Source organism: Aythya ferina, assembly GCF_964211825.1.
Source record: "Aythya ferina genome assembly, chromosome: 4".
NCBI classification, from domain to species: domain Eukaryota; kingdom Metazoa; phylum Chordata; class Aves; order Anseriformes; family Anatidae; genus Aythya; species Aythya ferina.
In genome coordinates, this window is record NC_140300.1 from 3,809,437 (window position 1) to 3,819,780 (window position 10,344).

A 10,344-nucleotide genomic window follows, 5' to 3' on the forward strand; every position below is an offset into this window, starting at 1 on the left:
TAAGAACATAAGTTAGCTAAACCCATACTAGTCTCATATATAGTTTTCATATTGTTTTTAACAGTGATGCTCTACTGAATGGCAAAGTTTCCATGGATAGCCAACACAATACTGATAAATTCTTTATTATTCACCTTGCTTGAAGTTTCTATCCCATCCTTTCTCCATGTAGAACAGATGTGCTCTCAGAGCATCTATTTTATAACCTCAGAATCATTTGAACAGGCATGAGAGACCTCCTGATGAAAATGCTAGCTAGGAAAATGTAAATCACATTTACATCTGGTGTCAAACAAAGTAATTCCCGTGAAGTAAAAATCCAGCACCCATTAAAACTACAATAACATCCACCACCCGAGGACCTGACTTGAGTCTGTGCATTTGCATGGGACCTAGTACAGCTAAAGAACCACTGTAATATAAACAAAGTACTGATTAATGATTTCCTACTTTTTGATGAAAATACTGTATTTACTTTTCTACACAGAGAGCTCATTTGTAGAGATCTCAGAGCAGAGCAAGATTTGGAGTCTCCTCTTGGTGTTAATGGGTACATTTATGCACTCCATTCTTTTTTTCCCTCCAATAACTTGTAAAGAAAATCCAAGGGGGAAGAGAGAGGATATTCTTGAGATCGAAACAAAAGATTTCAACTTATGACCTAAGTAATGCCATTTCAGATTTCTACACATTTGTATCTTCTTTGGGTAATCAAAGCCTGTGTGTTTATACCATATTTAGGTTAGCAGGATCCTGGTCTTAAAGGGTACTTTTTGATAAGCGGTTATAAAAAAGATATTTACTCCTCTTAACTTATGCCCTAATGCATGTTTTATGTCCCACAGGGACTCCAAAGGGCAAAGAATCCAAGCTAAGTATCTGCCTCTCTCCAGCATTTATACGTGGAACAAACACTAAACACTTAACTCATGAATAAAGCATCTAATAGTAAAAGTGCCTTTCTCCATAAAAAAGTAACTATGAAGTAGTAGAATGCAACCTCTGAATCCTGAGTTATTTTGCTTTGAGTAACAAAGGAAAATTGGGAAATGTTACAATATACGGAAAATGAAATTAAATTTATCTTGGAAAGGAATCCCATTTTTAGTAATTTTAAGGTCACTGACAGCAATGCTTATACTCGACACCTATCACCAGCTATGGCAATCCTTGTTCTTAGTAATGGCTATTTCTCCTAGCTGGGGAATGCAGAACAAAGTGATAGATAACTGTTATGCTTTTATACTCCTGGAGGCTGCAGATCAATGACCGAGGTTCTCTCCCCTTTTACCCTGAGGCTTTTCCCTTTCCTTGGCTGAGAGCCAGCATTGAAAATACCTTTACTCTCAGCCAACAAAACAAAGCCGTATAAAAGTAAGCAGAAAATAATAAATAATTAGTAGCCTTTTTAAAAATGTTTTGAGCTAAATCGCTTTCTACTAGCAAGGATAATCATCTTAATAGGTTGTTTGTATTTGGTTATGGTTTATCTGGAAATGGGAGTCATTAAAATGCCTTGACAATAGGACAACCAAAACTGCTAATGAAGTGTAATTATAACATAAGATATATATAATTAAACATAATAAATTGACAAGTCCTTGACAACCTGTAGTGAGCTAATCTCATGGCATTGCTCACAATTTCTAGGAGTATTCAACGCCCTTTCTGAGCTAAATGCACATTTAGATAATACATTTTCCTTTCTCAAGCTCTCCCTGCAACTAGATAGCACATTCGTCATTTCCTGGCAGTATTTAAAATAGAATTTTAAAAGACCAATTGAAACCTATTTGCCCTATAGCCCATGGTAATGACCATTACTACAAAATGTGAGTATACATATTTTATATACTGAGAAGTGCCAGTATCCTATATACTAATGCACTTGCATCCAGTGCTAAACTACTGTGAAGGTTGATGGTATTTTTCTGGAAAGGCTGAGGAGTATATGCACATCTCATTTAAAAACCCACCTGGTGTTGATATTCACGTAATAAACTTCATAAGCAGATGATAAATTGCATTTTTATGTCTTCCTCACCTGCACCATACCCTTTAGTCTATTTCCTTCTCTGAGTTCCTTCCAACTTTCAAAATCTCTGAATAGCTTCAAGCAGTCAATATATTATCTTAAATATAAATATGTAAAATTTTTAGTTTGTCTAAACACGGTATTTTTCTTGCCTGAGCTTAGGGTGTTCTCAGCTGGATGCAAAATGAACAATAGTGTTTCTATGCAAGTTGAAAATCCAATAACTTATGATTCACTGAGTCCATAAGCAAGTACAGGAATTTTGCCATCACAAAATGAAAATCCCCAGCTCCTTAACAGGTGCAGCATTTGCATCTAGATCCCAAACTACAGGATTCATAATGTGTGTTGTCCTCCAACTATGGAAAACATTGTTTTATTTTATTTTCCTGTTTTTTAATCAGCTGCTCATATTTCCCCTACCTCTTGTTCTAGCTGGACTAATGGTAGCAAAAGCACATCACTTCAAGTGTGGGCAGTCCTGCTTCCCTCTTCCCCACAGAATTGTCCAAAAGTGAAGAGATTCTACAAACAGAACACTTATCGTGTGTTTTGTTCTAGCTATAAATAGTTTTAGAGGGTTCCGTAGCTTCCAGGTTACTCTTACTGCTTCATATGAATGTCTATTCACTATGCACTGGCAGGAAAACATCTCTGGTCAGAATCTCAGATGGTGCAAATAGGAGAGACTGGTTGAGTTTGCCAGCTGGTGATCTGAAACAATGTATTTTATCATTGAAAAGTTTTTTTATTTTTGAGTAGACTGAGAAGAGAAACACTGTGTGATTTAAAAAACAGCTCTAGAAGCAATTATTTTGGAGAAATGAATGGGGAAAAATGTTAAAGTTTCACAAGTAGCATCAAACATTTAGGACTAGTCCAAGATTTTCTTCCATTTTAGAATGATTTATGTAGATGCTGTCAATGAGATCATCTCAATAATATGTGAACACTTCCCAGTACCACACTGATCAACATGATATCATTTGTCACATTTGTCCTTCTGTCTCTGTAGCAAATCAAGTATGTGCAGTGAAGTGCCTCTCTTCAAAAGGGTTGTGAGGTTTGTTTTGTTCTTACTTTTCAGAACAGTATTAATCAGGGCATGGGGAGGCTGTGTGTCTTTTAGTAAATTTATATATTTTCATGATGAGATTAAAAAATTAGAAGAAAAAAAAAAAAAAAAAAAAAGCAATCAAACAAGTATCCTGCGCGTTGACAGAAAGATGATTAGATTTATAAGGACACTGTCCTGGCCTCAATGAATTTACTGCACACCTGACCTTTTACTGTATTGAAGAAAGTTGGTCTGTGACAAAGAAATGAACATTTCAGCCATGATATTTACTCTGGAGATTTACATGGTCTTTTAGTTATTCTGAGACTACATCCTAAGTCTTGAGGATAAGAAGTGAGTTCATGAATATAAAACAAATATGTCTTATTTTTTCTTTAAACAAGTAGAAAAGTTATGATCAATCTATCTTAGTCAAAAAGCTTAGTCAAAAAGAGTTCATTAAAAAAGTAGTCTTTTTAATAGAAAAAAAAAAAAAAAAGATAACTCATATATTCTTACTTCACTCCTCAGACTTATTAAACATGCTACTATGCTACTCAAAGAAATCTGGAAGAGAAGCTCAAATGTCTGCAGAAAAGTAAAGTGATAAAGAGATTAATACATCATAAGAGAGACAACTACAAAGAGAAAGAAGAGAGAAATGGAGAGCTGAGAAAGGTGGGTAACAGATGCAGAAACTCTCCAAGAGCCTCTGGGCCAGAATTTACTGAGGAGTTTGTACCCTCAAACCACCTCCAAAACTAAAAACTTCGTGCTCACTCAAAGCCCTGAGGAGGGGAGGGAAAAATGCATTTCCTTTTTTTGTTTGTTTGTTGTTTGTTTTTCTCATGGAAAAATGCCTTATTTTGTCCTTTAGGATGACAATACTGAATGGTACTGAATGAACCTGACTCTCAATGTTCTTGCATTGCTATTTTGGCTGTTGTACCTGCCATAGTATAGGCTAGTACCAAGACAGGAAAATGGACGAAGCCCTCACCTGAGGTCCCTTTTAACCCAGTGCTTCTTTGATTGGTGCAGGAGGAAGGGAGAATTAGAAATTCAAGTACCACAGAGGGACTTGACAGAAGTTGTAATATTTGTGTTAGGATTACTTGGTCATGGTACTGATCCTGTGACTTTTTCATAAGACTGCTTTAAAGCACAAGACTTGTACACATTTCAGATCTGTCAGCATTGTGGGACATGCTAAGATTCTTCCTGTGTGCTTCTAGAAGTGGAGAAAAATACTTGGACAAGGATTAATTGCAAAGGAAGAAAAGCAAATCCTAGAAGTTCCTTCTACTTTGTTAAAAAGGAGCACCAATGCATGGAAAGTAGTTGCATTACACTAGCAGCTGGGGTAAGGAGGCAGAATGAAAGTAGAAAAGTATGTTTCACCCTTATGCTTCTTGTCTTCTGAATGTGGAAAAAAACTGCAGCCTCCCAGACAGCCAAAGGCAGCAGAGACCTGCAGGACAACACTGGCTTTTTCTGTGGCTGCTGCAGCCAGGTATCCTTAACAAGGTACTTGTGAAGTACCTTGCATGATGATCATTGCTAATTCCCTCTATACCCTATAGAGTAAGGATGAGGATACACAGAGATAACTTCCTCTTGAATAACACTACATGGGTCAGGGGATGGAGAGCCTCTTACTGAACAGTCATTTCCAGAGAAGGCAGACAAGTTAGAGGAGAAAAATGTGAGATGTACTAAAAGAAAAAAAAAAAGGACCCCACTAACAAACATCTCATATTTGGTTTCTATTTCTTCTCCTTCCTCCTTCTAACTTCCTTGGAGAGTAATCATATTCACAAACACAAATTAGGTGTCTGTTCCTATGCAGATGAATCATAAATCAATCTTCCTCTTACAAAACTGACTCTTCCTGCTCATGCTAACATTTTGGCCTCACAGTTCTTCAGCTGTCAAGCCAAACTCAACATAATTAAGACAGGTTTCTTCATCTTTCCTCCAGACCCTCCTGTTTCTTCTTTCTTCTCTCTTGGTGGGCTCCTTTGCCTTTCATTCAGACCCATCAGCTGTGAGGTGGGTCTGTCCCCACAGACAGGAGCTGCCTCCTAAACCCTCTCCAGCAGCTTAACAGAGCCGTGCTGCCTGTTCTGCCAGGCTAACCACCAGCTTCATTCCTTCCTTGTACTTCCCTCTGACTCACTTGTCTCCTTTTATTCTCTGAGCTAATCTCTCAATGCCAAAACATCTGATCCCACCCACCCAGCCTTTGCACATATTACTTTGCTCAATGGAGTTTTGATCAATGATGTTGCAATGGAGATGTGACAGCCATAAAAACTATAAATAACAAGGGTAGATTTGGTAGGTCTTTAGTTCCAGACTAAAAGTTTTTAACTTAATCCTCTTGAGATAGAGTAAGGGGATGGATCAATCCAGACCAGCTCATTTTCAGTCCGCTCTTTCAGCATGAAATAACATAACTCACGATGACATCTGTGGGAGCAAAAGAACACAGGCCATGTTAAGCCCAGTCAGAAGAAAATAATGTATGTTGCTGTTTTGTTACCATGCATTGATTCATGCCAGCTTCTTTGGTTTTTCTTCTTATTTAGCTGTCTGTATTTTAGGAAAATATATAGAAGCTGTATTTATAGTAGATTTTTTTTTTTGTTTGTACACATAGGTGGAAATTTCTATGCCAGTAAATCCTAATAGCAACATGTATTAATTTTACAAATTTGGGTTGTTTATGTAACCAATTCAAACTATTTTACAGCAGTCAAAAATATGCCAAACATTTCCTAACTTACAAAAACTGTGATTAAACTCAGTTAGGATTCAATAAGCTCTTTAGAGGTTAATTAAATTTTTATAGATTTATTCTTCATTCAGTGCTGTAAAAGGCTCTTCTGCTCAGTTATCGTTGCCAAGTTGATGATGGGGGAAATTGAGAGCCCTGATCTACATCAATCTTCTGAGTTGCCAGACATTGAAATAATTTTCAGAATATCAGTATGGCATGAAATGGGGAAAGAAGGAAGAGATGGGATTACAGCTGAAAGATGGTTGGGTGATCTGTGGGCTATCAGGAATGTTAGACAAGCACAACAGAGATATTGAAACTTTCTCTCACTGGGAATTAGCTACAGAAGAATGAACACTTTTAATCTCATTTTCAGGCAAAATGGAAGGACACTACTCCACTGAGGCTAAATAAAAGTGGGATATGGCTATGTCAATTCCAGAAAATATTAGAGTTAAATACATTAATCAAAGAGTTGGGTTCTGTGCCTTTCCAAATTACTGGAAAGGCTGCTACCTACCACACTACTTGCAGTAGTGGTACAGTTTTCTCCAACATACCATCTAGAAAAGCCAAGTGGGGATGGGTGTTTTCTTGAACTAGGTGTCAGACAGATAGCAAAGCAAAGAAGTCAATATCCCAGGAGGATTACAAACAATCAATATATTACATCCATAGAAGGTGGTTGTGAAAAAAAAAGGCTGAGAGATTAAGATAACAATATAAACTTTTAATGTGAAAGGTTCAGCTTCTGCTTAATCTACTCTGTAAGTCCCCTGTGCAGAGCAAAGCTGAAAACATGCTTAAGTCCATCTCTCTTCAGCAAAACACTGTGGCACGTGTTTAATTTTTAGTCTATGATGAAGTGTTCAGCTAAATATGGATTGACTGCTGAATCTGAGCCTGAGGATGTTGTTAAAATAGTGGTTAGAGGAGATCCAGTTAACATTATTTATTAAAAAGGTTTTAACGGTATTCCTTACAAGAATCTCCTTAAGAAACTAATCTATCATTGGTTAAAGTTCTGCCTGGGGCTAAAAACTGGTAGAAAGATAAAAAAGGGTCAGATTTGATAGTCATATTTTATCAAAGAAGGACAATTGTCACAGGAATCCACAACAGGAGTGAAATTGTATTATGTTGCCTACAGGGATAATAATGATGTTCACTGAGTAGGCAGAAAAGTGTCTGGGAACAGTTTGTTTGTTTGTTTACTTGTTTTCCCAAAAGTTATTACAAATTATAGCATGCTTACTTCTTATCTTATTTTAACCAAATGATCTTGAAGGTCTTTTTCAACGTTAATGATTCCACGATTCTCTGGTTTTATTTTATTTTATTTTAAAGAAGGTGTAGATAATGAACATCTTGAATATTCTAGTTAGGCCATGGATCTCTTGTCTCAAAACTGTGTTTAATAGCTGAACTCCTTGGAGGATAGTTCTTGCTTTCATATTGACTTGGAAAATATCTTGCTTATTCCCAGTAGTAGCTGAGACAAATAGCAATAAATATTGTTAATAATCTGGAACAAGGCCTTTAGCAGCAAAACAATTTTTTGCCAGGAAAAGTGTATTTTATGTCACATACTTTAGAACAGTCAAGACTAAATAAGACTTTGGAGAATTCTAGATGGCCAGACTAAACTGTCTGCACAACATTCATGACAGATGAAATTCACTGCAGATAAATTCAAGGTGATACACACTGTAAAGGACAATTCACCTGTTCATACACATAGCTGAGTTATAAATTAACTGCAATCACTGAAGAAAAAGATCTTGCTTTCACTAAGGACAACTCCATGAAAACATCTGCTCAGTGCACAGCAGTGATCAAGAAGCAAACAAAATGTCAAGATGTATTAAGAGAGGATTACAATGAAAGGCTGGAAGCATTATAATGCAATGGCCATGCATGGTGTGCACTCACCTTGAACATTATGCCCCATTGTGGTCACCCACTTCAGAAGTAATTTACTGAAAATAGAAAGGATTCAGAAAAAAAATCACCGTCTTCAAAACAGAGATTTTATTGGTGAGGGTAACAGTAAAATAAGTGACTCAAACATATATATTGGAAAGTTGTTTTCCCTCTCATACACTTCACATTTTGGGGTTGGCCACTATCTAAGTGACAAACTGACAGAACGCACTTACAAAAAAAAAAAAAAAAAAAAAAAAGACTTCAAGAACTTAACCACTTTCAAAATAACTGCCATGTTAAATTCATGTTAACATGAAGAAGAAACAAAACCAAACAAATAGATAAAATTGAATGGCAGATAAGGATGTTTGTAGGAAAAATCCAGGTTATTGAATATATACCATATGCATTAAAGACTTCTTTGGTTTTAGCACTGCAGATTCTCCAATTTGTCTTATATATCCTAGACCATTTTGCTTCATCTTCAATGGATGTATCATATGGAGATGTATTATAGCTAGCACACACATAGGTACATCAGCAGAAGAGCACATTAACAGAATTTTGCACCACAAGTACTGTACATTATTACCATATTGCATTACTCATAGTTTTTTGGCCTACTGACAGATTGTTTCAATGTGTTATGTTATGGTTTTGTGCTGGATTGCTTTAGGCTTAAGCTACCTGAATCAATGATAACTGAATTGCTGTTACTCTATAAAAAACTTTTCAAGACAATGCATCATGATAAAAATGTTAAAACAAAGGTGTTAAAATAAACTTTAAAATAAGGATGTTATAATAAATAAACTCAGAAAATAGAGGGAAAGGTAAAATTTAGACTGGGACTTGATAAATGAGAGCAAAACTCATATCCTTCAGCAAGCAAAAAGCATAAGAAAAAAAAGTTCAGTGAAGGAAAAGAAATACAAGCCAAATACTGCTTTGGGAATTATTTCCTGACAAAAACATTTTAAGGATCTGAAGCACAAAAATCTATTTTATGCTTCTCTGTGCCGTTGATCATGCATTCCTTCAGGCAGCAAAATCCCATTGACTAAACAAGATTTATGAGCAGAGAGCAACAATGGGATCAAAACTGAGGTACCAACCAGTTAAAATCGGAGCAGGGCATGAAGCAGTTTTTCTGTCTTTGCAAAAATGTGTGTGATTTGAAGACCAGTTCATGTGTATGTAAAGATGGACTTCAAAACAATATTAATTGTGAAGAAGTAGAGAGAAAGAAGGAAAGATATACCTCCCGGTGTGAACAGCTAGAGAGAAAGCAGGAAAGATATACCTCCCAGTAAGTCTGCTTGCTAGGAGAGTGGAAAGGTATACACTGAAAAATAAGTTCTGATATGTTCACTCGTTTTCATGTAAAGTAAAATCCAACAGATTTTCAAAAGAGTTCACGTTAACAACACTTGAGTGATTCAGACACATTCTCAAGAAGGAACAGCTGGAGCTCAGGTTCCTCCTGAACCCCCTGGTACAAACAAAGAACATAGAAAAGAGGAAAAAAAGCTGTGGTGCATGTTGTTACTTTGTAGCACCTGGACCACAAAGGTTTACCTTCTTGTATTAGGAATGCAGTGCCCAAAATCTCTTTTCCACTAAACTAATGGCTCTTTGGAATAGCAGATGGTGTCCCTGGATCCCTTATCCCTATTCTTCAGTTTGACTAGAAATTCTGCCTGCACCCAAAGGTCGTTGCAAAATAAATAAATAAATATTTAAAATGTTTTGATGAAAGTGCATTTTATCAAAGAAAAGACAATTTCTTAGAAATGCCCCAAATAGCTGTAGGTAATACATAGTTTCCTTTCTTTAGACAGACCTACCTCACCTTAAAAATATGCACAATCTAGAAATACATTGCTACCCATCTCTTCCTTCAGATGCATACTTTCTCCATCTCCATATTCTAGCTACTCCCATATGTATAGCTAAGTAGTAGAGCTATATTTTGGTACATTCACTAGTTATCAGCCCACCTCCACAAAAAGAAGTGGCTGCTGTCACTAATATAATCCATATTATATTAAATATGTAATGTTAAACATTAAAGCTACTCTGCAACTGTACTTTAAGTAAGGCAGAACTCAATTTATAAAGGTTACTGAATAAGAACCTGATTCTAGCTTATGCTATTATGGCAGTTTTACCTTGCTATGCAGCTGAGCTCCACCAAAACTGCTCTTTCTCTCCCTCTCCTCAAAGAAAAAGGGGAAGCAAACACAATGGAAAGGGCTTAAGGGTTGAAATAAGGACAGGGAGATCACTCACCAGTTATTGTCATGGGCAAAACAGACTCAGCATAGGGAGATTTATATAATTGATTGCCTATCACTAACAGACTACAGCAGCAAGACAATTAAAGTAAACTAAAACACCTTCCCCTATCCACCCTCTTCTTCCTATTCACCTCCTCTCCTTAGCAGCACAGGGGAACAGGAAATGGGGGCTGTGGTCAGTCCCTGATGCTTCATCTCTGCCACTCCTTCACGGTCACTCTCTACCCCTGCTCCCATACGGGGT

At 36.7% G+C, this 10,344-nt stretch overlaps 1 long non-coding RNA gene across 1 annotated transcript; it reads right to left on the bottom strand.

Moving 5' to 3' along the window:
- Window positions 1–4,648: 4,648 nt before the first annotated feature.
- On the bottom strand, window positions 4,649–10,104 carry LOC311436401. Its single transcript, XR_014692815.1, has 3 exons — window positions 9,972–10,104; window positions 7,807–7,853; window positions 4,649–5,564 (listed from the first exon to the last, which is right to left on the bottom strand). It is a non-coding gene; the product is annotated as an uncharacterized lncRNA (long non-coding RNA).
- Window positions 10,105–10,344: the final 240 nt, after the last annotated feature.